The 27,502-nt window shown below is 45.1% G+C and overlaps 1 pseudogene; it reads right to left on the reverse strand.

Annotated features, from left to right (window-relative positions):
- LOC134351178 (cytoplasmic tRNA 2-thiolation protein 1-like) overlaps positions 1 to 25,822 on the reverse strand; it is a 33,389-nt pseudogene extending 7,567 nt beyond the window's left edge.
- Between the last annotated feature and the right edge of the window lie 1,680 nt (positions 25,823 to 27,502).

The raw sequence follows: 27,502 nt of genomic DNA on the forward strand, positions 1-27,502 counted from the left end.
CACCTTCTATTCCATCTGGGTAGCTTTCAACCTGATGGCATGAACATCAATTTCTTGAACTTCTGGTAATTGCCCCCCCCCCCTCACCATTCTCCATTCCTGTTTTCCTCTCTCTCCTTATCTCCTTACCTCCCCATCATCTCCCTCTGGTGCTCCTTCCCCTTTTCCTTTCTTCCATGGTTTTCCACCCTCTCCTATCAGATTCCCCCTTATTCAGCCCTTTATCTCTTTCACTAATCATCTTCCCAGCTCTTTACTTCATCCCTTCCCTCTCCCGGTTTCATCCATCACCTACCACCTGGTACTTCTTCTTCCTTTCTCCCCGCCTTCTTATTCTGACTTCTTGTCTTTTGTTCCAACCCTGATGAAGGGTCTTGGCTCGAAACGTTGACTGTTTACTTTTCCCGATAGATGCTACCTGGCCTGCTGAGTTCCTCCAGCATTTTATGTGTGTTGCTTGGTGTTCAGCTTTGTCTGCCTGTGTTTGACAGGTCTCTCTCACTTCTCACCGCTGCCATTGGGCGGGAAGTGCAGGAGTCTTGGTCCCATGCCACCAGGTTTACCCTGCGGCCATCGGGCCTTGCTCACCTCAGTAGTGAACAGGCTCTGCAGCCGTGCTCTCAATTTCAGGGTCACTGCAGCTCATGTTCCCTGTGTTTTTTGTTTACCTTTGTTTTATTATTGCGCAATTTCATCATGTCATGGTCCGGTCCGTGAAATCCGTTTTCCAGTTCATGGTCCGGTCCATCGACCCTTGCTCCAGGTTTTCCTGTCTACCCTGTTTCTGTTCTTGTTGAGCTCTAATTGAGGCAGCTGATGCTTGTTGGGACTGGCTGCATAAATACCTTCAGAGACCAGGATGTGGCTGCTGGATTGTTCTTGTCCTTACTCCTTGTATCCCTTCCCCTACCTTCTGTTTCCTGGCCTGAAGCCCTGCCTTGTCTTGCCAGTAACTCTCACCTCGCCTGAAGTTCTGTCTTGCCTTGCATTGCCTGAAGCCTTGCCTTGTCTTGCTGTCTTGTCCTGGAGCCACCCCGTACCTAGCTCCCTTCCTGTCCCTTGCCTCCGCTGGGTAAGTCAGGCTGTATTGCCATTACTTACAGTTGGTTCTGTCCCTTCCTGTCCCTTGCCTCTGTTGGGTGGAGAACCGCGCCCTGCCCAGGAGAACCACGCCCTGCCCAGGAGAACCGCGCCATACCCAGGAGGAGCCTCAAATCTCCAGCTTCCTGCCAAACCTCGTCTCAAGTCTCCAGCCTCCTGCCAAGCCTTGCCTCCAGTCTCCAGCCTCCTGCCTAGCCTTGCCTCCAGTCTCCAGCCTCCTGCCTAGCCTCGCCTCCCGTCTCCAGCCTTCTGCCTAGCCTCAAGCCTGAAGACCCCAGCCTCCAGCCTCCTGCCTCCTGCCAGGCCTCGCCTCAAGTCTTTGGCCTCTAGCCTCAAACCTCATCTCCAGCCTCCTGCCTCCTGCCAAGCTTCGCCTCAAGTCTCTAGCCTCAAGCCTTAAGACTCCAGCCTCCTGCCTCCTGCCAAGCCTCACCTCGAGCCTCTAGCCTCTAGCCTCAAGCCTTAAGACTCCGGCCTCATCCTGCCAGCCAGCCAAGCCTCATCCTTGCCTAGTTCTGGGGTCCGAGCCAGAGGCAAGACCCAGGTTCTGGGTCCTTGTCCAGTCTCTGGCTCAGAGTCCAAGCCCGGGCTCCTAGCTCTCTTGTCCAATCCTGCTCTGGGTTCCCGGTTTTCATGTCCATGTCCTTGCCCTCACCTTGTATCCTAGTCCTGTCCCTAGTACTTCAGTGTCTGTGTCTTGCACTTGGGTCCGTTCCCAGCCACTGCCCTATGACACATCAAGGCACTTCAGTGGTGAACTGACTCTGCAGCTGTGGGCTGCAGCCATCGAGACAGCGCTGAACTGCGTCCCTTTTGGAAACCACAAAGATCATCGACATTTTAAAAATGGCAAAAAGTTTTTTTTGCCAAACAATACTTTATGGGGGAGAAAAACTTCATATTCCTTGAACAGATGGAGCTCCTGTGATGCCTTGGTAATCCTTCTGGTTTTGCTACTTTACTGAAAAAGGATATTGTCGTCACTCACTGTTTTTTTACATGGCCATGCACTGGTAACAAAGACTCTTCCAAAAACCCTGAAAGAAGTTTTGTCAACAGCCATGAAAGTCATCAACCTTATAAGAAATAAAGTCTCTGAATAATCGCAATTTTAAGGACTTCATCAAAAATTGGGTACAGAATATGAAGTGCTTCTCTCCCACACAGAAGTTCACTGGCTTTCAAGTGGAAAATTCTTGAAACATTTGTTTAAAGGACAGAAGTTTAACTTTTTCTAAAAGAAAAAGATACCCCACTCTTGGAACTGTTTAAACAAAAGGACTGTAACTGGGTTGGCTTACCTAGTAGATACTTATAACAATATGAATGAAATAAATCTTTCAGTTCAAGGTCCTGAAGTCACCATCATGGATGCTACACCATTAACATTTACAAGCTTTCTTGGCCAAGCTGCCAATATGGAAGAAGAGAGTAGAGGCTGACATCTTTGCAAACTTTCAAAAGCTGGAGGAAGTGCTTTACCAAGATGGAGGTGAAATACCAAATTCTCTGTCAATTTCTTTGAAGGGAGACATCTGTGAACACCTAAAAACACTTAAGAACTCTTTCAGAAGTTACTTCCGTCTTGATGGCATTAAAATTGAACCATGGATCCACAAACCCTTTCTTTCTGACATATATTGTATTGAAGATGTTGATCTAGCCAAAGATGAACTCATTGATCTTAGAACAAAAAGCTTACTACAGCTGGAGTTTAACTCAAAAAACCTTGGAGTATTCTGGTGTTCCTTGAGAGAAGGATTTTCAACACTTATAACCATTCAAACAAAAAAATCAAAATCGATTGGACGTCCAACTTGATGTGCATGTTGCTTTGTCAAAGACCACCCCACAGTCTAATGTTCTTATTCAAGCTGTGCAACAACAGCCTTCACACTGATGTCTTTAAAAAATAAAATTTAATTTCACCTTACTTATATTTTAAATGTATAGTCTTGTTTGTTAATACATGAATAAAGAGGCATGTATATTATGATATCACAAGCAACACACACACACAAAATGCTGGAGGAACTCAGCAGGCCGGGCTGCGTCTATGGAAAAGAGTACAGTTAACGTTTCAAGCCAAGACCCTTCAGCAGGACTGGAGAAAAAGATGAGGAGTCAGAGTAAGAAGGTGTGGGGGGGGGGGTGAGGAAGAACCACAAGGTGATAGGTGAAACCAGGAGAGGGAGAGGGGTGAAGTAAAGAGGTGAGAAGTTGATTGGTGAAAGAGATACAGGGCTGGAGAAGGCGGAATCTGCTAGGAGAGGACTGAAAGCCATGGAAGAAAGGAAAGGTGAGGAGCAGCAGAGGGAAGTGATAGGCAGGTAAGGAGATAATGGGAATGGGGAATGGTGAAGGTGTGTGGGGGGGATGGTGTTACCGGAGGTTCAAGACGTTTCCAGCATCTGCAGATTTTCTCTTGTTATTTCTAATACTTTGATCGCTACTTCAATATAATTGGTGTCTTTTGAAATCTTATGTATTTTACTTTATATAGAGTGTTTAAATATATTATTCTGAGAAGGTGTCCATAGGCTTCATTGGACTGTCAAAGGGGTCCAGGGAATAAAAAAGGTTAAGAATCCCTGGTCTAGAAGGAGGCCAACCTGGCTGAACAAGCCATGTTACCATTGTGGCAGGGGCTCACATAAACCAGACCAATGTAGTTCAAAGGCAAAACTTGCAGAGAAAATGCAACGAAGTAGGACTCATAGAAAGAGAATTTCAGGCAGACAATCATAAATGGACTGCACAGGGAAGGGATAAACGTAAAAAAGACATGCTGCAGTTTTAAAAAGACCACTAATTATATGCTTTTCTAAATAGTTCTATCAAACATGTACTTGCCTCGGTTACATTTTTTCACCCTTCTGTTAACATAATGTTGCATCTGCAAATACTGATAAAAATCTTGTTTTTCTAATAAGTATTTCTCTTAAAGCATTTCAAAACTGAACAGTGTTCCTTCTTTCATTATATTGCATAGAGCTGTTATTCCTTTAGCTGTCCAGTCCTTAAATCTAGCATCCAGTTTATTCGGCATAAAATCCGAGTCATATGCACACCATTTAAGAATTACAATATCTCCTTAAAGTTTGTATTCTTTTATAATAGTTTTCCATATTTTAAGAGTCCATTTCACCCATGGGTTATCAATTGTATTTATATAACTTTGTAGGTTGCTATCAGGCAAAATTGCCTGTATGGGGATGAAAAATCTTCTCCTCAATGTTTTTCCATTGAGCGCCATACGATGGGTTGCACCAGCATATCACAGCTCTCAACTGTGCTGCAAAATAGTAATCTAGAAGAGTAGGTAGGCCCCATCCCTCCTTTCCCTTAGCTAATTGCAAAGTTTTGAGACGAACTCTAGGCCTTTTACCTTGCCATATATATCTTGATAATAAAATGGGAGAAGGAAGGAGGGATAACTATATCTGAGGAAGAATGGACAATAATATAAAGGTATCAATGGAAGTGTACCAGTTCACAGAAATGGAGGGAGTTTGAATAGGAAAACTTGATAAGATATTTTATTACACCCTCTCAGAAATCCCATTATGATAGTAACCTCCCTGTTTGCTGGAGAAATTGTGGAAATCAAAATGCAAACCGTTACCATATTTTCTGGGATTGCCCCATTATCAAAGACTATTGGAGTGGGATACACAATGCCCTACAAGATATTTTTAAATGTGAAATACCTTTAGAGAGTAAGACCATATATTTTGGGTATATACCTCAAGAATGGTTGAAAATAAATAAATATTTCATGAATATACTGCTGGTGGCTGGTAAAAAGACTCTTACCAGGAAATGGTTATCACAGGAGAGCCCAACTTTAAACGCATGGATGGAAATTACAATGGACATTTACAAAATGGAGACGATAAGAGCACCTGTCAATCATAAATTGGAACAATTTGATTCATATTGGGAAAAATGGTTTAACTACATAACACCCTATAGGCCTGATTTTATTCTCACATATCAATGATTATGTTGTAAAAAAAATCACTCCCTACTTGTACATAGTTTTCTTCTTGTTTGTTCTTTCTTTTCTATAAGTGTATACCTCAGAAAAATACTATTTGGAGATTTGTGGCAAAGATGAATATATAATATATACATACATTATCTAAAATACATCTTATGGAAATGTTTGTATGAAGCTGAATTTCAATAAAAAATAAGTTACAAAAAAAAGACCGCTAATCTGTGCACTGATAATGATTAAAGTCTCACAGGACTGTGTAGCCTTGAGATTTACAGTGTGAAAATTGACAATCGACAAGCATTATGGCTTACAACAGGAGTGAACGGTAAATTAATGAAAATGGAATTGGATACTGGCTCAGCTGTCTCAATCATTGCAGAAATGGCATTTCAAAAATACCAAACTAAAGCCTGCAGATATACAACTAAGAACTTATACCAGAGAAAAGATAACTCCTGTGGGATTAACATTCGTAACAGTGAAACACAACAGCCAATAAGCCACATTGAAGTTGTATGTGGTAAAATCAGGAGGTTCAGCATCTCAAAGGATCAAAGGCCCATTTAATGTCAGAGAAATGTATACAATATACACCCTGAAATGCTTTTTCTTCACAACCATCCACGAAAACAGAGGAGTGCCCCAAAGAATGAACGACAGATAAATGTTAGAACCCCAAAGTCCTCCCCCCCCAGCTCCCCTCTCCTGCGTGTAAGCGGCAGCAAGCAATGATCCCTCTCCCCCCACCGGCAAAAACAAAGCATTGACACCACCCCTGAACACTCAAGCGTGAGCAAAGCAATAGCAAAGACACAGACTTGCAGTTACCCCAAAGACTTCTCGTTTCACCCAGCATTTGACATACCACAGGTTCTCTCTCTCCCTAATAAAGGAGAAGGGGGTGTTTCCATTTTCCCAGTGAGCGGGGAGACATAACAAACAACTCGCTGGTTTACGATGTTAAAAGTCCATTACGTTGCTTTTTTAGAGCTCTGTGCCTGAAGATCTCAAAGATCTTGGGTCTTGGGCACACAGCCGTAGATATTTCAACTCCCCCGATGACACACGGGTCTTCTGCCATGACACTGACCCTCGATCTACCCGTCTCCAGGGCCCCAAGATCCTGGGTTTCCAAATCCGAGCCGGACTCTTAGGCTGAGCCCTTGGCGTGCTGAACAGCGGCCAGTTATGAAACCCCGAGAGCGGGTCCTATTCCTGCAAAGAACCAAAGTCAGCATGTAACTCCAGGTCAGGATCTTCAAAAGAACCTTGAGAGGGAAAAATAGAGATATTAAAGATGGAAACAGAGCTGTTTCTGAAGATGCAAGCAGAGGAGTCGCCGTTTAGCACCATCGTCACTCGGCTCCGTCTCCCTTTGGAGATGTGAGTGACTGACACAACTACAACTTGATTGGAGACCCATCCATCATACTTTTGCAATAGAGTCAACTGAAAGTGAGTCTGACCTGCCAAGCAGACCGACCTCCCTTGTCAGGAACACTTCTGGGCGCCATCAAGAAGGCGACTCATGTGAGCAGCTCCGATTCCTGTTTTATACTGCTACAGCTGAAATCAGCAGCTAGAGCCATGGACAATACAATAAGTAACACTGCTTTAAGGTGTTTAAAAAATCTATTGCGACTCCATGTTGACGAATCTCTGACGGCAGTCTCTGGTCACAAGTGCAGTTGCCCTTTAGGACAGTGGAAAGAGAGGATGCAGTGGAAAGAGAGGTTTGAAAGTTTGTTTGAAGGACTGAGGGTTTGACAGGCACTACCAACTGTCCTGCTGGCAAACATACAGTCTCTGGTAAATAAAGTCAAAGGTCGCTATACCAGAGGGACATCAAGGACTGTCGTATTTTTTGTTTTACAGAGACTTGGACGTCCCCCGTCTTTCTGGACACAACAATACAGCTCACTGGCTTCACGATTCACCACCAAGTTAGGACTGCTGAGTCTTTCAAAGGCAGAGCGGGAGGAGTATGCTTTATGATTAACTCCTCGTGGTGCACAAACATGGTGATGCTGTCCCAGTCCTGCTCACACCATCTGGAACATCTCGTGATGAAGTGTCGTCCATTTTCCTGCTGCGGGAGATTTCAGCCACCATCTTGGTAGCGGTGTACTTCCCACTTCGGGCCCGTGTCAAACAGGCTGTAGATGAACTGACTGATGTAATCAACAGGCATGAAACAGCACATCCTGATGCCTTCCTCATCATTTTGGGGTTTCTAAACCAGATCAGCTTGATAACATCTCTAACTAACTATCACCGACAAATCACTTGTCAAACTAGGGGAGGCAACACACTAGACCACTATTACACCACCATCAGGAACACTAACCGTGGCTTCCCATGCTCACACTTTGGAAGGTCTGATCACCTGGCTGTACTTCTAGAGATCAGGTCAAACTTACAGAGGGCTATCTCAAGAACAGTTTGGATTGAGGATAGAGGTGGAATCGGATCCTCGTCAACTCCGGTTGGGTTTGGAGGTCATTAGTTCCTACAAAGCAAAACCTAACACGATGACTGTCAGCGATGTTTCAATCCCAGGTGAGCTCAAAGCCTTTTATACTCACTTTGAAAGGGAGAATAAAACTACAGCTACAAGGATCCCTGCAGTACCCAGTTACCCAGCAATTTCTCATTGCTACATTCAGAAGTTCCCATCTGTTTCAAAACAACAATCACACCAGTGCCCAAGAAGAGCAGGGTGAGCTGTCTTAACAACTATCGTCCAGTAGCACTCCTATCTATGGTGATGCAGTGCTTGGAGAGGTCAACTTCTGTCACAGCAAAGAACTAGACCCACTGCCATTTGCCTATGACCACAATAGCTCTACAGTGGATGCGATCTCATTGACTCTTCACATAGCTTTGGATCACCTAGACAATACAAATACCTACATCTGGCTGCTGTTTATTGACTACATCTCAGCATTTGACACAATCCTTCTGAGAGTTCTGATGCAGAAAGTTCCAGAACCTGGGCTCCATCTGCAACTGGACTCCTGACTTCCTCACCAGAAGACCACAGTCGGAGCGGATCAGAAATAATATCTCCACCTCACTGAGATCCAGCCCTGATGAACCTCATGGGAGTGTCCTTTACTGCTCTACTCGCTCTACGACTGTGTGGCCAGGCACAGCTCAAATACCATCTATAAAATTTGCTGCACAACTATTTCAGACAGTAACAAGAAGACATAGAGTTGAGTGGTGTCACAGCAACAATACCAGTAAGACCAAAGAATGGACTGTGGACTTCAGAAAGGGTAAGACGAGGGAAAACACTTCCGTTCTCTTAGAGGTATCTGAAGTGGAGAGACTGAGCAAGTTCAAGTTCCTGGGTGTGAACATCTCTGAGGATTTAACCTGGGCCCAACATATTGATGCGGCTACAGAGAAGGCACGACAGCAGCTATATTTCATTAGGAGTTTGTGAAGATTTGGTATGTCACCAAAGACACTCGCAACTTTCTACAGATGTACATGGAGAGCATTCTAGCTGGCTGCATCACCATCTGGTATGTGGGGAGGGGTAACCACACAGATCGAAACAAGCTGCAGAAAGTTGTAAACTCAGTCAGCTCCATCATGGGCACTAGTTCCCCAGCATCCGGCACATCTTCAGGGAGCAGTGCCTCAGAAAGGCAGCATCCATCATTAAGATCCCCCATCACCCAGGGCATGCCCTCTTCTCATTGCTACCATCAGGCAGGAGGTACAGGAGCCTGAAGGCACACACTCAGCGATTCAGGAACAGCTTCTTCCCCTCTGCCGTCAGATTTCTGAATGAACATTGAACCCATGAACACCACCTCACTACTTCCGTTTTCTCTCTTTGCACTACTTATTTAATTTAACTTTTTAAATTGTTACGTACCCCGTAACTGGGTTGCCAAACCAGCAGAAATGGACCACTCATTGGAGTCTGGATTACTAGGAACTAATAAAGTTTTATTAAAGAAATAAGTAACACAGTACTCTAATCATAAGGATATAAATGCAACAGGTTAGCAATGATAATACACACGTACACAGAACTAGGGTAATAGGAATCAAACCAGGCTCTATCGCAGTCTAAGGGTAAAATGATCAGTCTTAAGTGACGCAGAGTTCAGTTCAGCTTAGTACAGTTCGCAGTAATCACTGTTGTGTCGTTGGAGGGGGGGGGATGCAATTTAGTTCAGTCAGACCTTTGATGTCTTCACAGTTGGTTTTGACCAGACCCTTTTTTATGTCTTCTATTCAGCTGTGGTCACCGACTGTGACCCCTCCATTCCAGATACGATCGTTCTTCCGTGGTGAACCCAGCACCCAGGCAAGGGTGGACACACACACCAGGTTCCCACCAATCGTACCTTTACACCCTGTGAGCCTATGGTCGGTTCCCGCGAACTGGACCTCCAAACTTTCACCAACTTGTGGGGGCACACCGCTCTTTCCAGGGTCTCGTTATCTCGTGGTCTCGTGGTGTCCCATGCCTTAGCAAACCTATTCTTTTTATCCCCCTGCTGGGGTATCGCCTGTCCATCAAACTTCAAACAGTCCAGGTTCAAAGCAACCGGTCTGTCAATATTCTGAATTGTGTTTCTTCTCCATTAATCCCTCTCTCCTCTCTTATTAGCATTTTGAACATTTCTCCATTGTCTCTCTTATCTCTCTCATTAGCATCAATCGTCCGATAGCTTTGTTTGACGTCACACCCCTACCCTTCAAAGGATTTTTACCGGGGTAAAAATCATGGGCATGAATGCACATTATTAGATACACACTAATATACAGGGTCATGAGCTATTCGGCTAATACAGAGAACTTTAAGTTTCAACACCTTGACAGACAGTCAGCAATCACATTGCCCGTTCCTTTTATATGTTTTATTTTAATATCAAATTCCTGTAAGACCAGGCTCCAACTTAGTAACCTTTTGTTTTTATCCTTCATAGTGGCCAAAAACACTAATGGGTTGTGATCAGTGTAAATTACCAGTGGTTTCCGTGCCGGACAAATATAAACCTCAAAATGTTGTAATGCTAGTATGATGGCCAGTAATTCCTTCTCCACAGTGGAATAATTTCTCTGATGGAAATTAAATTTCTTAGAAAAATAAGCCACTGGGTGGTCAATCTCCTCTTTGTCTGTCTGTAACAGCACCGCCCCGGCTGCTTCTGTTGCTAGGGAGATGGGTTTTGAAAAGTCAGCTGCATTCAATACAGGGTGGTGACACAGAATCGCCTTCAGACTCTCGAAGGCTTGTTGACAAAGATCGTTCCACACAAACTTTGCATTCTTCGGCAAGAGCTTAGTAAGAGGGAGGGTAATATCCGCAAAGTTTTTGCAAAACTTCCGATGGTACCCCACCATCCCCAAGAACCTTCTCAGGGCTCTCTTGTCTGTCGGGGTGGGGACTTCAGAGATAGCCTGCACCCTCGCCTGCATCGGTGCCAGCTGCCCCGTCCTACCACAAATCCCAGATAAGTGACCTTCGCGTGGCCGAATTCACTCTTTGCGAGGTTCACTGTCAGGTTGGCTTCAGACGGCTGTTTAAACAGTTCCTCTACTGCCATAATGTGCTCCTCCCACGTGTCACTCCAGACCACTAAATCGTCAATATACGCTTCTGCGTTCTTTAACCCTTTTATCACTGAATTAATCATCCTCTGGAAGGTCCCTGGAGCGTTTTTCATGCCAAAAGGTAAAACATTATACTTGTATAGCCCGGATGGAGTGACAAATGCTGAGATTTCTCTAGCCCGGTTGGTTAAAGGAATGCACCAGTACCCTTTCAGCAAATCGAGCTTTGTGATGTACTTAGCTCTCCCCACTTTATCGATGCAATTGTCTACCCTTGGGATGGGATACGCGTCAGCTTTTGTGATGGCGTTCACTTTTCTGTAATCTGTACGGAATCGTATGCTCCCATCGACTTTCGGGACAACTACACAGGGGGACGCCCATTCCGATTTGGATGGCCTAATAATATCTGTGGCTAGCATGTGTTCAATTTCTTTCTCCACCAGCTTGCCCTTCTCCAAGTTCATCCTATGGGGGTGTTGTTTAATAGGCCGGTCTGAGGTGACAACAACATCATACACTATCCCTTTGCATCGCCTCAGGACATCCGGACATACGTCTGCATGCCGGTTAATTAGCTTTATCAGCGGCTCGCTCTGTTCGGAGGTTAGGTGAGAGACCTTATCAGCAAAATTGGCCAAAACAATAGAGTTCTCCAATCTGGTCGACACCATATTTATCTTTTCAAGGTGGATTTTCCCCTTATCATTTGACACCCCAGTCTCATTAATTTTCGTGATAACACCAACTAGATCTGTTTTTTGATCGTGGTAAGCTTTTAACATGTTAATGTGTATCAATTGTGTGGGCTTACGCCTGTCCGGCGTTTCGATAACGTAGTTCAAAGAGTCTATCTTTTTAATCACTTTGTAGGGACCGTGGAATCTCGCCTGGAGGGGGTTGGTTACCAGTGTAAATAGAACTAAGACCTGATCGCCCACTTGAACCACTTGTTGGCTTGCACATCTATCATACCACTGTTTCATTTTAGGTTCGGAGTGTCGTAGATTTTCTTTGGCAAGGTCACAGATCCTTTTAAGCCTCCCACGAAATTTTAAAACATAGTCAATCACATTGACTTGTACTGCCGGACTGGACCATTGCTCTTTCAGTAAGGTCAGGGATCCTCTGGGCCGATGACCGAAGACAAGCTCGAATGGGCTGAACCCCAATGACTCCTGAACCGTGTCCCTTATGGCAAATAGCAGAAGAGGCAAGGCATCATCCCAGCCTCTAGCGTTCTCTTGACAGTAAATTTTAATCATGGTCTTTAATGTTGCGTGGAATCTTTCCAACACCCCTTGGGACTCTGGGTGGTATGCGGAGGCCAAAATCTGCTTTGCTCCCATTTCATCCAACATCCGTCGGAATGTGTGAGATGTGAAGACACTCCCCTGATCTGACTGGATTTCCCTAGGCAGCCCCACCGTAAGGAAAAATTTCACAAGCGCCTTTACCACTGCGGGAGCCTTGACGCTTGCCAGGGGCACAGCCTCCGGAAACCTGGTGGCAGCGCACATCATAGTCATCACATACTCTCGCCCACTCACAGTTCTGGGCAGGGGACCCACAAAATCCACAATTATTTGGGAAAAAGGTTCCCCGAAAGTGGGTATCGGTCGAAGGGGCGCTTTAGGCAGGACCTGATTCGGCTTTCCTACCACCTGACATAAATGACATCGCCTACAATATTCAACAATATCCTTCCTCATTCCTATCCGGCCAGTAAAACTCTTTCATAGTTCTATCGATTGTTTTCCTCACCCCAAAATGTCCACCGAGGTGTATCTTGTGGGCCAGGTTAAAAATCTCGTCCCTATAAATTTTCGACACTACCACCTGGTGCACCACCCCCCATTCCTCATCTGCGGGCACGGTACTTGGTCTCCATTTCCTCATTAGTACTCCCTCCTTCACATAATAGCCCACTGGCTCCCTTTTTAATTCTGCTTCGGAGAGAGCTGTCTCCGTCAAAACCATCAGCTCCTCGTCTCGTTCCTGTGCCTGTATAAATTCCTTCCTCGTTAATGATAAGTCTACCTCAACTCCCTCACTTCCTTCTGCTCCACTATGCTCCTTCTTCTCACTTTCTAACCCCTCCTGGTACAAGGCTGGTAAAAACGTCTCAGCTAAATCTACATTCGCTTCGGCAGCCTTTCTGGACATGCGCCGAGTCACTGCGCAAACGGGATAAACCTGTGAGCCCATGGGCGGGTCCTCAATCCTGGCAGGCTTGCTCGTCAGCTTTTCTGCTGAGCACACATCTCCACCTGCAAGGTCGTTACCGAGTAAGACCTCCACGCCTTCCATCGGCAAATCGGGCCTCACCCCTATCATGACCAGTCCGGAGACCAAGTCGCTTTTTAGGTGTATCTGGTGCAAAGGTACTGCTTCAGTCCCTTTCCTAATACCTTTTATTACACTGACCTCCCCAGTCTCAGTCTCTGAACTAAAGTCTAAAACACTCCTTAAGATCAGTGACTGACAAGCTCCAGTGTCTCTCCAGATCCGTACTGGAACCGGGTTTGACCCCTCCTTCACTGACACCAATCCAGACGAAATAAACTTCTCGCGCCCTTCCTGAACTCTATCAGACCTCTTCTCCCCTGGCGGTTTGTTTGCCGGCTCAACACAGCCAGTTGGAGTCATCGTTTTTCCTTTCCCCATCTCCTTCTTTGGGGCAAAGCACCTGGACGCAAAGTGACCGGCTTTCCCACAATTATAGCATACGACTCCAGGAGACTTCCTACTAAACTGCTTCCTGTCTTCCTTATCCTTCTCACTAGACCGCGGCTTACTTTCTGGCTTTTCTGGTGGACTCTCTCTGCCCTCTTGACTACCCTTCTGGTAGCCTTTACTCGGGGTAAACTTCGCTTTGTGTGTTAACGTGTATTCATCCGCTAACTTAGCAGTTGCGGCTAAGGTTTCTGCCTCTTTCTCATCTAGATAGGGCCTCATACCTTCAGGGACACAACCTTTAAATTGATCAATCAGTATTAGCTGTAGCAGTCTGTCATAATTCCCAGTGACCCCTTTCGAGGTGCACCAACGCTCACAATACATCTGCATCTCACGGGCAAACTCTAAATACGTGCGGCCCCACTGCTTCCTCACATTCCGGAACCTCTGCCGGTATGCCTCCGGGACCAACTCATAAATCCTGAGTATCGCCTCTTTCACCACATCATACCTCTGGGCATCTTCTGCGGACAATGCCAAGTAAGCTTGCTGAGCCTTCCCTTTAAGTACGCTCTGAAGCAAAACAGCCCACTTATCCCTTGGCCAGTCCTGACTTGCAGCGACTTTTTCAAAATGTAGAAAGTACCAATCAACATTGGCCTCTTCAAATGGGGGAACCAGCCTAACCTCCTGGGTCGCCCTGAACCCTCCACCTTGGTTCGGCATGGGGCCCTGCGCTAGCGTCATCCTTAACTTCTCCAACTCAAATTCCCTGTCCTTCTGCTTCTCTCTCTCTTCTCGTTCTAACTGCCTGACTCTCTCTTCTCATTCCAGCTGCTTTACCCGGAACTCGTGCTCGAGTCTCAATTTTTCCATCTGCAGCTGCACCGCCTCTCCACCAGGTTTGCTCATAGATACCACCTCCAGCTCCGATTGGGGAAACACACCTTTAGATACATAATGCTCAATGATAGCTCTGTGCATCTCCGCTCTCCTCATTGTTGGCTTCCCCTTAAAAAGATTCAACCGTTTGGCAACAGTCACCAATTCTGACTTCCTGGCATCCTCTAATGCCTCCAAGGTTGGCGCCTTTAGAAATTCCTCAGTCTCCATTTCTGCTGTTTGCCCTTTCTTTCTTTCGCGAATTTTTACCCAATCAATTTACCCAGTCCCAAATTTGGCATTCAGAATCCTGGATGAGATCCCCACTTATGTTATGTACCCTGTAACTGGGTTGCCAAACCAGCAGAAATGGAACACTCGTTGGAGTCTGGATTACTAGGAACTAATAAAGTTTTATTAAAGAAATAAGTAACACAGTACTCTAATCGTAAGGACATAAATGCAACAGGTTAGCAATGATAATACACACATGTACACAGGACTAGGGTAATAGGGATCAACCAAGCTCTTTCGCAGTCTGAGGGTAAAATGATCAGTCTTAAGTAACGCAGAGTTCAGTTCAGCTTAGTACAGTTCGCAGTAATCGCTGTTGTGTCGTTGGAGAGAGAGGGGGGATGCAATTTGGTTCAGTCAGACCTTTGATGTCTTCACAGTTGGTTTCGGGCAGACCCTTTTTTATGTTTTCTATTCCGCTGTGGTCACCAACTGTGACCCCTCCGTTCCAGATACGATCGTTCTTCCGTGGTGAACCCGGCACCCAGGCAAGGGTGGGCACACACACCAGGTTCCCACCGATCGTACCTTTACACCCTGTGAGGCTATGGTTGGTTCCCGCGAACTGGACCTCCAAACTTCCACCAACTTGTGGGGGCACATCGCTCTTTCCAGGGTCTCGTTATCTCGTGGTCTCGTGGTGTCCCGTGCCTTAGCGAACCTGTTCTTTTTATCCCCCTGCTGCGGTATCACCTGTCCATCAAACTTCAAACAGATCAGGTTCAAAGCAACCGGTCTGTCAATATTCTGAATTGTGTTTCTTTTCTGTTAATCCCTCTCTCCTCTCTTATTAGTATTTTGAACGTTTCTCCGTTGTCTCTCTTATCTCTCTCATTAGCACCAATCGTCCGATAGCTTTGTTTGGCATCACAAAATGTACATACTTACTGTAATTTACAGTTTTTATTCTGTATTTCAATGTACTACTGCTGCAAAACAACAAACTTCACAACATATGCCAGTGATATTAAAATGTTATCCCACAAGAGTAAGATATCTTTCACAGCAAGTAAATCTTTAGGCCTGAATAGGACAATTCAAAATTTACATAGAAATATAGAAAACCTACAGCACAATACAGGCCCTTCAGCCCACAATGCTGTCCCGAACATCTACTTACTTTAGGAATTACCTAGGGTTACCCACAGCCCTCTATTTTTCTAAGCTCCATGTACCTAACCAAGATTCTCTTAAAAGACCCTATCGTATCTGCCTCTACCACCATCGCCAGTAGCCCATTCTACGCACTCACCACTCTCTGTGTTAAAAAAAAACTTACCCCTGACATCTTCTCTGTACCTATTTCCAAGCACCTTAAAACTGTGCCCTCTTATGTTAGCTATTTCAGCCCTGGGAAAAGGCCTCTGACTATCCACATGATCAATGCCTCTCATCATCTTATACACCTCTATCAGGTCACCTCTCATCCTCCGTCGCTCCAAGGAGAAAAGGCCGAGTTCACTCAACCTCTTCTCATAAGGCATGCTCTCCAATCCAGGCAACATCCTTGTAAATCTCCTCTGCACCCTTTCTATAGTTTTCACATCCTTCCTGTAGTGAGGTGACCAGAACTGAGCATAGTACTCCACGTGGGGTCTGACCAGGGTCCTATATAGCTGTAACATTATCTCTCTGCTCTGAAACTCAATCCCACAGTTGATGAAGGCCAATGCACTCTATGCCTTTTTAACGACAGAGTCAACCTACACAGCAGCTTTGAGTGTTCTATGGACTCGGGCCCCAAGATCTCTCTGATCCTCCACACTGCCAAGAGTCTTACCATTAATATTATATTCTGCCATCATATTTGACCTATCAAAATGAACCACTTCACACTTATCTGGGTTAAACTCCACCTGTCACTTCTCAGCCCAGTTCTGCATCCTATCAATGTCCCGCTGTAACCTCTGACAGCCCTCCACACAATCCACAACACCCCCAACCTTTGTGTCATCAGCAAATTTACTAACCCATCTCTCCACTTCCTCATACAGGTCATTTATAAAAATCACAAAGATAAGGGGTCCCAGAACACTATGCTGTACTGTGCTGTAGATGTCTGTATAGTGGTTGTATTATATAGTACACTGTGTATATAATTGAAATGCATTTTCTATTGAGTTGGAGTTTATAGCTAAGCAGGGAGGGGTCTGTCTGTCTGTATCTTGTTTTACGGCGGTTGGTATCCAGCTTAATGGTGCATTACCGCCACCCTCTGCTCCAGAATGTGCACTAGACATACATTCTAAATCCCTTCACCCAATCGCGCACGCGCACACACACACACACACACACACACACACACACACATATATATATATATACAAACCTACACTTCACCCTCCCATCTTTGACCATCCTAGTATCCTATTCCTGTTTATTTGTCATATTCTATAAAAAACCCCTGTACCCCTTAAAAATGCTAAAAATACCCAGACTTGTGCTCTCTCACCCATGCCCAGCAACCCTTTTAATGTGAATTCCTGCATCCCCAACTCCCTTAGTTTAATTCTCATCATCTCTCTCTGTATCCCATACTTCCTGCAACACAAAACTACATGTTCTACTGACTCCTCTTCCTGACATTCCTCACACAATCCTGTCTGGTGTTTCCCTATCATTTTCAATGTTTTGTTTAATGCACAATGCCCCAGCCTTAACCTAGTCCACACAATTTCCTCTCTTCTGTTTCCATTACCTACCCTAGTAACTGCAACACTCTTTTGTATTTGATATAAATGCCTCCCTTTCCCCTCCCTGTCCCATCTTTCTTGCCACATTCGGTTGACTTTTTCCCAGATTACACGCTTAACCTCTGCTTTACTGATACTAATGTGCATTTCCACATTTTCTTTCTTTAACGCCCTCTTTGCCAACTCATCCACCTTCTCATTCCCCTTCACCCCTACATGTGCTGGAACCCATAGAAATTTTACCTGACCTCCCTGATTTGCAATTCTTGTAACTAACTGAAGGACTTCATAAAGTACATCTTGCCGACTGTTTGTGTGAAAAGACCTTAAACTTGCTAGAACTGAGGATGAATCTGAACATATCAATGCTTTGGCTTGTCTGGCTTTCTGCACCCATTGCAATGCAACCAACACTGCCAGCATCTCCACTGTAAACACCCCTAACTTATTAGATGTTCTTCTGCTGATTCCAATTTCTTTTGCTGGTATTACCACCCCAAATCCTGTCACTCCTGTTTCAGGTTCCTTCGCACCATCCGTATAAATGTGAGTATAATCACTATACTTTTCCATCACATGACAGTTAAATGCATTTACCAAATCTGTTTTATATCTTTCTTTCCTTTTTACCTCTAACAAATGCCAGTCTATGTCAGGCCATACAAGCTTCCATGGAGCTACAACCAGATAAACTACTGAAGGACTTATCCTCAGATCAAACACTCCACATTCTTTCGCAATATCAATCCCTACCCGACCAAAGGTATCCTTCTGAAACCTCCCATTTTCCCAGCACTCCTGCAACACTCCTTTAGTAGGGTGAGAATCATTGTGCCCCTGCAAGTTAGCCCAGTAGTCTGCCATCAGTTGCTTCTTTCTTAGTTCCAAAGGCATTATTCCCATTTCTACCTGTAGGGCTGACACTGGTGACGTTTTAAAAGCCCCACTGCACACTCTCAAGGCCTGAGCCTGAATCACATCCAGTTTCCTTATAAGAGGCCTAGCTGCTGATCCATATACTATATTTCCATAATCCAATACAGATCTTACTAAAGCCACATACATTCTCTTCAAAGCTGAACAACTTGCTCCCCATTCCCTACCAGTCAAACATCTCATCACATTTATTACTTTTTACATTTCTCCTCAACTTTCCTGATATGGTCTGCCCATGTTAATCGTGAATCAAATATAACTCCCAGAAATTTAAATGATGCAACCCTTTCTAATTCAACCCCATACATCCTTAACTTCTTCCCTACCTCAACCCTTTTCCTGGTAAAAAATACAGTTTGAGTTTTATCTACTGAAAATCTACGTCCCCAATCATAACCCCACTCCACCACTTCATCAATTGCTTCTTGTAGTTTCCTGATTATATGGTCCATGTTCCTGCCTCTTTTCCACAAGGCCCCATCATCTGCAAACAGTGACCTACCTATATCCACTGGTACCTTTGTGAAGACATCATTGATCATAATGATGAAAAGTAACAGGCTAATCACACTACCTTGAGGTGTGCCATTTTCCACTATGTACTGTTTTGATAATTCTGATCCAATCCGAACTTGGATTTTTCTACCAAACAAAAAAGCTTTAATCCAATTAAAAACTCTCCCACCAACCCCCATCTTGTGCAGTTTAATTAATAATCCTTCCTTCCACATCATATCATAGGCTTTTTCAATGTCAAAGAACACCGCCACTACTGACTCTCTATTTGCCTGGGCCTTCCTTATTTCAGTCTCTAACATAATCACTGAGTCCATGGAATTCCTTCCCTTTCTAAAACCACTCTGATAACTTGCCAGCATTCCCCTTTTCTCAAGCTCATATGATAACCTTTCTGTTATCATCCTTTCCATTATCTTACATATACTTGATGTTAATGCAATTGGTCTGTAGCTAGTGGGTTTTGACAGATCCTTGCCAGGCTTCCTTATTGGAATTACTACTGCTTCTTTCCATGCACTTGGTAATCTTCCCTCCTCCCACACTGTTATAAAAATGCAGCAACTTCAAGAGCGCTCCTTCTCCTAGATTTTTTAGCATCACAGAGCATATCAGATCTTTCCCTGGGGAGGTTGGTCTCGATCTCTTTATTGCTCTCACCATTTCTGCTAATGTAAATGGATCATCAATTATATCATCTGTTCCTTCCCTCCTGCTTAACACACCTGGGTGTTGGCTCTTTATTCTTTCCCTTCTTCTTCTCCCTTCTTCAGACAAATTTTTTGAACTGTGTATCAGACTTGGCCATGACCTCAGCCTTATCCCTACTGGAGACTGCAGTTTCCTCCTCAGATATCATTACTGGATATTCCCATTCCCTTAGATCACTACCACATTGTCTCCTGGTTTGGTATCAAACAGATCCATTGCAAACTCGCAGGCTCGGCCCCGGGCCTTCTCCTCGACCGGTCGGGGACGGTCGGATGCAAACCAACCCAGGCCGTGCGCACGTGGACGGGAGTCAGCGGGGAGGGGTGTTGTGTTTTTAATATTTCAGTAATATTTGAGCAGTTGAGTAGATGGTTTGATTACGTATTCTTGTTCATTTATATAATTCATTATGGTTATATGTAAAAACAACTGAATTGCATCTGTCACGATCCTACCTCGTGATATATGCGGACTTGGCTTAAAGTAAAGAATGAAGTTAGAGTTGCATTCTCTTGTTTTTCTTACAATTAGTTTAATGCTTTGAAGTCATGAAACAACACCCACATCTCATCATCTCAGGCTGTACACCTCAATGACTTTCCTCAAACTTTCCAGAGCTATGAACTTGGTCTTTTTGATAAAAAAAATAAAAGCTCTCCTTGGTTACCCGGCTTCATATTTTACTTTCAATTCACTGACACAGGCTGATATCTAATATATGCTCAATTAAATATTTATCTTGCATTGTGTCCAAAATCTACTTAATCCCACTTGTGAAATGGCTTCAATATTGTTTGTAACTGGAAAACTGCATATCTTTCAGAGATTAGAACTGTTCTCATTTTAAAGTTCTCTCCCCACATCAAACTACAAGCATTGCTCAAAAAAAGTAATAATGACAACTTCAGATGTCAGAATTCAATACAGTTGACAACCTCAGTACAGGGGGTGCAAATGGCTACATGCAGTCTGGAGTGAAGAGCAATAAAGCACAATTTCAGTGCAACTACCGCCTGCCCCAGTAGGAGTGTTCTCCCACTGTGTTATTTGTTCAGTGGTAAATTCTTGGATGTTGCCGAAGCCCTCTCCATATTATTTCTAATTTACAATCAGAGTTGAACAATAAAGTTCAAAATTATCCAAGTACATACACCCAGTGGCCACCTTATTAGGTACACTTGTACATCTGCTCGTTAATGCAAATACCTAATCAGCCAATCATGTGGCAGCAACTCAATGCATAAAAGCAGACATGGTCAAGAGGTTCAGTTGTTGTTCAGACTAAACATCAGAACGGGGAAGAAGTGTAATCTAAATGACTGACTATAGAATGATTGTTGGTGCCAGACAGGGTGGATTGAGTACTTCAGAAACTGCTGAACTCCTGGGATTTTCACGCACAACAGTCTGTGGAGTTTACAGAAAATGGTGTGGAAAACAGAAAACATCCAGTGAGCAGCAGTTTTGTGGACAACTTATTAATGAGAGAGGTCAGAGGAGAATGGTTCAAACTGACAGGAAAGTGGCAGTAACTCAAATAACCATGCATTACAGCAGTGGTGTGCAGAAGAACATCTCTGAATACACAACATGTTGAACCTGGAAGTGAATGGGCTGCAGCAGCAGAAGATCACACTGGGGTCCACTCCTGTCCGCTGGGACAGGAAGCTGAGGTTGCAGTGGGCACAGGCTCACCAAAACTGGATAAACATCACCTGGTCTGACGAATCTCGATGTCTGCTGCAGTGTGCAGACGGTAGGCTCAGAATTTGGCGTGAACAACACAAATCCAAGTATTCATCTTGCCTGGTATCAACAGTTCAGGCTGGTGGTTCATTCATTGATTTGTTGATGAGAACCATTATAGTCATTCATGATTTATAAGGGCTAGACTGGTTTGTGGTTACACAGTTGTCTGGAGAGGCCAATTCACCTTGGGAAAGTCCTTTGGCAGTGTGGACAAAAGGTGGCAGCCACACTGGGTTGGTGGTCACTGGCTCAGGCTTTCCTGACCAGCCTACATCTCCATGCTACAATTGTCCGTTCTGTCTCATGTGTCACTGCCCCCTTTCGGAGAGAGGAGCGCCATTCGGCCTGACCCCGGGCAATATATTCCCACGTGGCTGGCTCGAGGCCAAAGTCTTTCAGTGGAATTTTCAGGATGTGTTTATATTGTTCCCTTTGGCCTCCATGGGAACACTTTCCCTTCTGTAGTTCACTGCAAAGCAGTCTCTCAGACAGCCGATGGCCTGCCGATCGAGCTACAGGTATGTCTGCCCAGCATAACAGGGACTGTATCAGCATGGAGTGGATACTGGCAGGCCTGCCTTGTTAAATACATCAGGGTCAGAGATTCTGTCTTACTACTTAATGCCAAGGAGTTCTCTGAGCTGTCTGTGTGGAAATGGTACAGTTTCTCGGCATGCCGTTGGTGCACTGTCCGTTCGCAGGTGTAAAGCAGGGTAGGAAGTACCATGGCTCTATACACATTCAGCCTCTTCTGTAGACTTATACTTCCTCTGTTCCTGTCGCTGGTGTAAAGCCTGCTGAAGGATACAATTACTTTGCGATCCTAGCGTTCACTTCATCAACAATGTCGATGTTTTGGGACAGTATGTTGCCAGGATATGTGAACCTGTTCACTGGGTTGAGTCTTTGACCATTGATCAGAATCAGAATCAGGTTTATTATCACCGGCATGTGACATGAAATTTGTTAACTTAGCAGCAGTAGTTCGATGTAATAAATAATCTAGCAGAGAGAAAAAAGATACATAAAATAAAATGTGATAATAATAAAAGTAAACAAGTAAATCAATGCATATATTGAATAGATTAAAAAACATGCAAAAACAGAAATACAGTGTATTAAAAAAGTGAGGTAGTGTCCAAAGATTCAATGTCCATTTAGGAATCAGATGGCAGAGGGGAAGAAGCTGTTCCTGAATCGCTGAGTGTGTGCCTTCAGGCTTCTGTATCTCCTACCTGATGGTAACAGTGAGAAAAGGGCATGCCCTGGGTGCTGGAGGTCCTTAATAATGGATGCTGCCTTTCTGAGACACCGCTCCCTGAAGATGTCCTGGGTACTTTGTAGGCTAGTGCCCAAGATGGAGTTGACTAGATTTACAACCCTTTGCAGCTTCTTTCGGTCCTGTGCAGTAGCCCCTCCATACCAGACAGTGATGTAGCCTGTTAGAATATTCTCCACGGTACAACTATAGAAGTGTTTGAGTGTATTTGTTGACATGCCAAATCTCTTCAAATTCCTAATAAAGTATAGCCGCTGTCTTGCCTTCTTTATAATTACACCGATATATTGGGACCAGGTTAAAGCCTCAGAGATCTTGACACCGAGGAACTTGAAGCTGCTCACTCTCTCTACTTCTGATCCCTCTATGAGGATTGGTATGTGTTCCTTCATCTTACCCTTCCTGAAGTCCACAGTCAGCTCTTTCATCTTACTGACGTTGAGTGCCAGGTTGTTGCTGGGGCACCACTCCACTAGTTGGCATATCTCGCTCCTGTAGGCCCTCTCATCACCATCTGAGATTCTCCCACAATGGTTGTATCGTCGTCAAATTTATAGATGGTATTTGAGCTATGCCTAGCCACATAGTCGTCATGTGTACATAAAGAGTAGAGCAGTGGGCTAAGCACACACTACTGAGGTGCGCCAGTGTTGATCGTCAGCAAGGAGATGTTATCACCAATCCACACAAACTGTGGTCTTCCGGTTAGGAAATCGAGGATCCAATTGCAGAGGGAGGTACAGAGGCCCAGGTTCTGCAACTTCTCAATCAGGATTGTGGAAATGATGTTATTAAATGCTGAGCTGTAGTTGATAAACAGCATCCTGACGTAAGTGTTTGTGGTGTCCAGGTGGTCTAAAGTCCTGTGGAGAGCCATTGAGATTGTGTCTGCCGTTGACCTATTGCGCCGATAGGCAAATTGCAATGGGTCCAGGTCCTTGCTGAGGCAGGAGATCAGTCTAGTCATAACCAACCTCTCAAAGCATTTCATCACTGTCGATGTGAGTGGTACTGGGCGATAGTCATTAAGGCAGTTCACATTATTCTTCTTAGGCAGTGGTATAATTGTTGCCTTTTTGAAGCAAGTGGGAACTTCTGCCCGTAGCAGTGAGAGGTTGAAAATGTCCTTGAATACTCCCGCTAGTTGGTTGGCACAGGTTTTCAGAGCCTTACCAGGTACTCCATTGGGACCTTCTGCCTTGTGAGGGTTCACTCTATTTAAAGGCAGTCTAACATTGGCCTCTGAGACAGAGATCACAGGGTCATCAGGTGCAGCAGGGATCTTCACAGCTGTAGTTGTGTTCTCCCTTTCAAAGCGTGCACAGAAGGCATTGAGTTCAATTGGTTGTGAAGCATTGCTGCCATTCACACTAATGGGTTTTGCTTCGTAGGAAGTAATGTCTTGCAGACCCTACCAGAGTTGTCGTGCATCTGATATCACCTCCAGCCTCATTCAAAATTGTCTTTGCCCTTGAAATAGCCCTTTACAAATCATATCTGGTTTTCTGGTACAGGCCTGGGTTGCCATACTTGAATGCCACAGATCCAGCCTTCAGTGACAACGTACCTTCTGGCCAAGGCTGTTGGGTTTGGGAATGTACAATAAGTCTTTGTAGGCACACACTCATCCACATGTGATATTTGGCTCAGCGTATGATTTCCCTGGAACTGGCTGATGCATTACTTCAGTCTTCTTGATGTTGAAGGCAAGGCCAAAGTTGGTACACGCATCAGAAAACTTGTCGACACAGCACTGAATATCATCTTTTGAACCAGCATTGAGGACTCAGTCATCAGCAAAATGCAAGCTTCTCATGATGCTTGTTGTAACCTTAGTTTTTGCTTGGAGCATCCTGAGGTTGAACAGTTTCCCATCAGTGCCAAATTCTATGTCACTGTCTCTGAAGGCACCAGCCAACATGGTGGAAAACACCAGGCTGAATAGAGATGGTGCCAAGACACAGCCCTGCTTGACCCCATTTGAGACAACATGTTTCACCATTGTCCTGAACTCTAGCTTGCATGCCATCATGGTGATGAATTTCCTTGGGCATCTGATCTTCCACAGTCCCTCTCTGCTAACAATGTCAAAGGCCTTTGTCAGATCAATGAGGCAGCAGAACAGGTCAGCGTCTTACTCTTGTCATTTCTCTTGCAGCAAGCACCATGTCGATGGTCCCACGCTCTTTCCGGAATCCACACTGGCTCTCTGGTAGGTGTCCTCGGTCCAGGTGTGACGTGAGATGACTGAGAAGCAGCCTGGCAATAGACAGCAAGGATATTTCCTGATAGTTGGCACAGAACTGTGGGTTTCCCGTTCACCTATACAGGTGGATGCGGGATGAGAGTTTAAATTCCTGTGGAATTGTTTCTTGTTGCCACATGAATTAGAAGAGCTGAAGGGGTTTTCTGTTAGCACTGCACTTCCTTCCTTGCAGGCCTCAGCTGGTATTGCCTCTGATCCAGGCGCTTTGCCACGAGAGAGCTGATGTATCTCTTTCCGGGTCTTGGCTGAGGTCGCTGATATATCCAGAGCTTCATTGACAGGTGCTTGGGGCAGGCGATCGATGGCTTCATCATTTGTAGTCAAAGGGTGATTCAGAACACTGGTGAGGTGCTCAGCCTGCCTATGAAAAATTCTCTTTTCCATGATCAGCATGTACCCATCAGCACTAAGGAGAGGGGATGATGCTAATCATCTGGGGCCATAGACTTCTTTTAGTGCAGCGTGAAAGTTCCTTCAATCATACCAATCTGCATTCATCTGGATCTAATCAGCTGTACTGATCAGACAGGGATCCTGCAACTGACACAGTTTGTGTTGTATGTTATTGAAGGCATCCTCCTTTGAGGCGGACTTAGGGTTGCTGAGCTAAACTTTATGGAGGAGATGTTTCTCAACCTGCAGTTGTTTGATGTTGACACCATTTTTCATCAAACCAGTCCTTGTGTTTTCTGGTAGCAGGCCCCAAAATCTCTGTAGCAATGTTGTAGATCAATTCTCGGAGGGTTGACCAAGCAGTTTCCACATTCTGATTGTTCAGAGGGTGGAGTGTAAGGGGTCTTCTAGACTCACAACAAAAGACGGCTTTCTGTTGCTGCCTTTCAGCTTGGAGGTGCTCAGCCATCTCGGGACTTCCTTTCCTCGTGGGCGTCTCTTGGGCTGGATATGGATGTTCAGTTTAGAAACAATGAGACGGTGCATCTGTCTAGCACTCAGCACCACACATGGATATTGTCACTCTGACACCCTGCCTGACTCTCTTCCTGACAATGACATAGACAGCTTGGTGCCAGTACCTGGAGCAGGGATCCACTGTTATGGGTGGGAGGGTGGAAGACAGTCTTGGTGAGAAACAAGTAGAAGACTGTTGTTGCTGCAGCGGCCAACGCCATATTTCCTGATGACCCCATCCCAGGGGGTGTTGTCAGAGCCTGCTCTTGTGTTGAGTCACCAAGGATGATAAGCTTGTCCACTTAGGGAGCATTTCTTCATAGAACTTGTCCTTGACATCGCCTGAGTGGGTCATGGTTGGACGTAAGCGCTGGCGGTGGTGACTATGCTTCTTACCACACAACAGGGAGTTTCATGGGCATGAGCCAGTCACTCGCACCCTCTGGAGGTCCAGCGATCTCCGTCTGCACTGTAAATCCAGCTGCAGCATCACGTTCGGAGGGGAAGGATTCCTATTCTACTCCGAAAGAATGTGTACACAAATTTTCACCCCTGCCTGCAAGCCAGATCTCAGTCAGGGCTGCAAAATTGCCATTACATTGAGCTAACTCTCTCCACGCTAGAGCAGTTCTCCTCAGAGGTCTGCCAGCATCGCCTCTGTCCAACACATTCCACGCACTGAGGGTGAGAGAGGTAGTCCATAATTTTCTCTTCGATGTATTTCGACAGCTGTGATAGGGTCTCTGCCAGCCGTGGTAAACGGCCCAGGGAAAGAATGGAGCAGGCAATGTTTGGGGCACTTTTTCTAGCCCCTTCCTCACACCATGGAGGTGAGCAGTGCATCCTTGAAAAGGGCTACTCGGTCACTCAGGTAGCTACCTGTCAGTAAATAGTGACCCCTATGGCCTGAGACGCCAGCGTGAAGGCTTGTGGCTACGGCTGCCAGTGTGCCCAGACCTGCTCTTTGTCACTAGCCTGTCGCCACAGGAGTTAGGCTAGCTTGGGATGGGAAGGATGGATGACAAGGATGGCTTGCGCAAAGACTTATTTTAAAGTGGGGAAAAGTTGCACAGCATTGACCTCACTCTCTCACCTGAGACCGTCTGTATCCAGTGGAAAAACAGAGTCAGGCAGCTGGGGATGGAGCCAGATGCAGTGGATGACCTTGTCATGCTCTGAGCACTCCAGAGTGCCTTGCTGGGCCCACCTCCCTGCATGCTGGGCCAAACTACCGGTTACCTCCGTGCATTCTGCTGGGCCCGGTCTTCACTAGCTTGGATGGGCAAGCCCAAACTCACAAAAGGCTTAAGACCCATCAGTTACTCTCACCTGGTTTAGCCCGCTCCTTGAAGCAATAGTGTTAAGGTCAGAGAGAGCAAGAAGATATTGACATGGATCCAGGAGCATTTGAGAGGAGAATGCTTCTGGTCCACAGAAGAAGAGATTGATGAAGCTGATTTTGCTGAATGAGGTGGGACAAGTGCATCAAGTTTCAGTTGGAAAACGTTCATGAGACAGAAAAAAGTAACAAAGAGGATACCTAATGATCTATCTCCAGCCCACCCTTCCGTAAATTAAGACCACCAAATCATTCAGTACTGGTCTGGTGAGATTTTGTATAGTTGCTTTGATTCAGTAGACATGTTCAAAGACTCAACAGCCAGCTTATGGATGAGATTGTCCCCACCATAACAGACATCATCATCAAGTGTGTACAGGACTGTATATCAGAGAAATCAGTCTGACTGTTCCCAAACCAGAAACCATGGACGAACCAGGAGATCCATTCCCTGCTAAATCCAGGATAGGGTAACGCTGACCTATACAAGAAATAGTGATATGAGCTCCTTAAAGCTATGAGCGATGGATGCCAAGAGATGACATTGATCAAAAATTGAGTT

The sequence above is a fragment of the Mobula hypostoma genome, chromosome 8, assembly GCF_963921235.1.
Source record: "Mobula hypostoma chromosome 8, sMobHyp1.1, whole genome shotgun sequence".
In the NCBI taxonomy this organism is placed as follows: Eukaryota; Metazoa; Chordata; class Chondrichthyes; order Myliobatiformes; family Myliobatidae; genus Mobula; species Mobula hypostoma.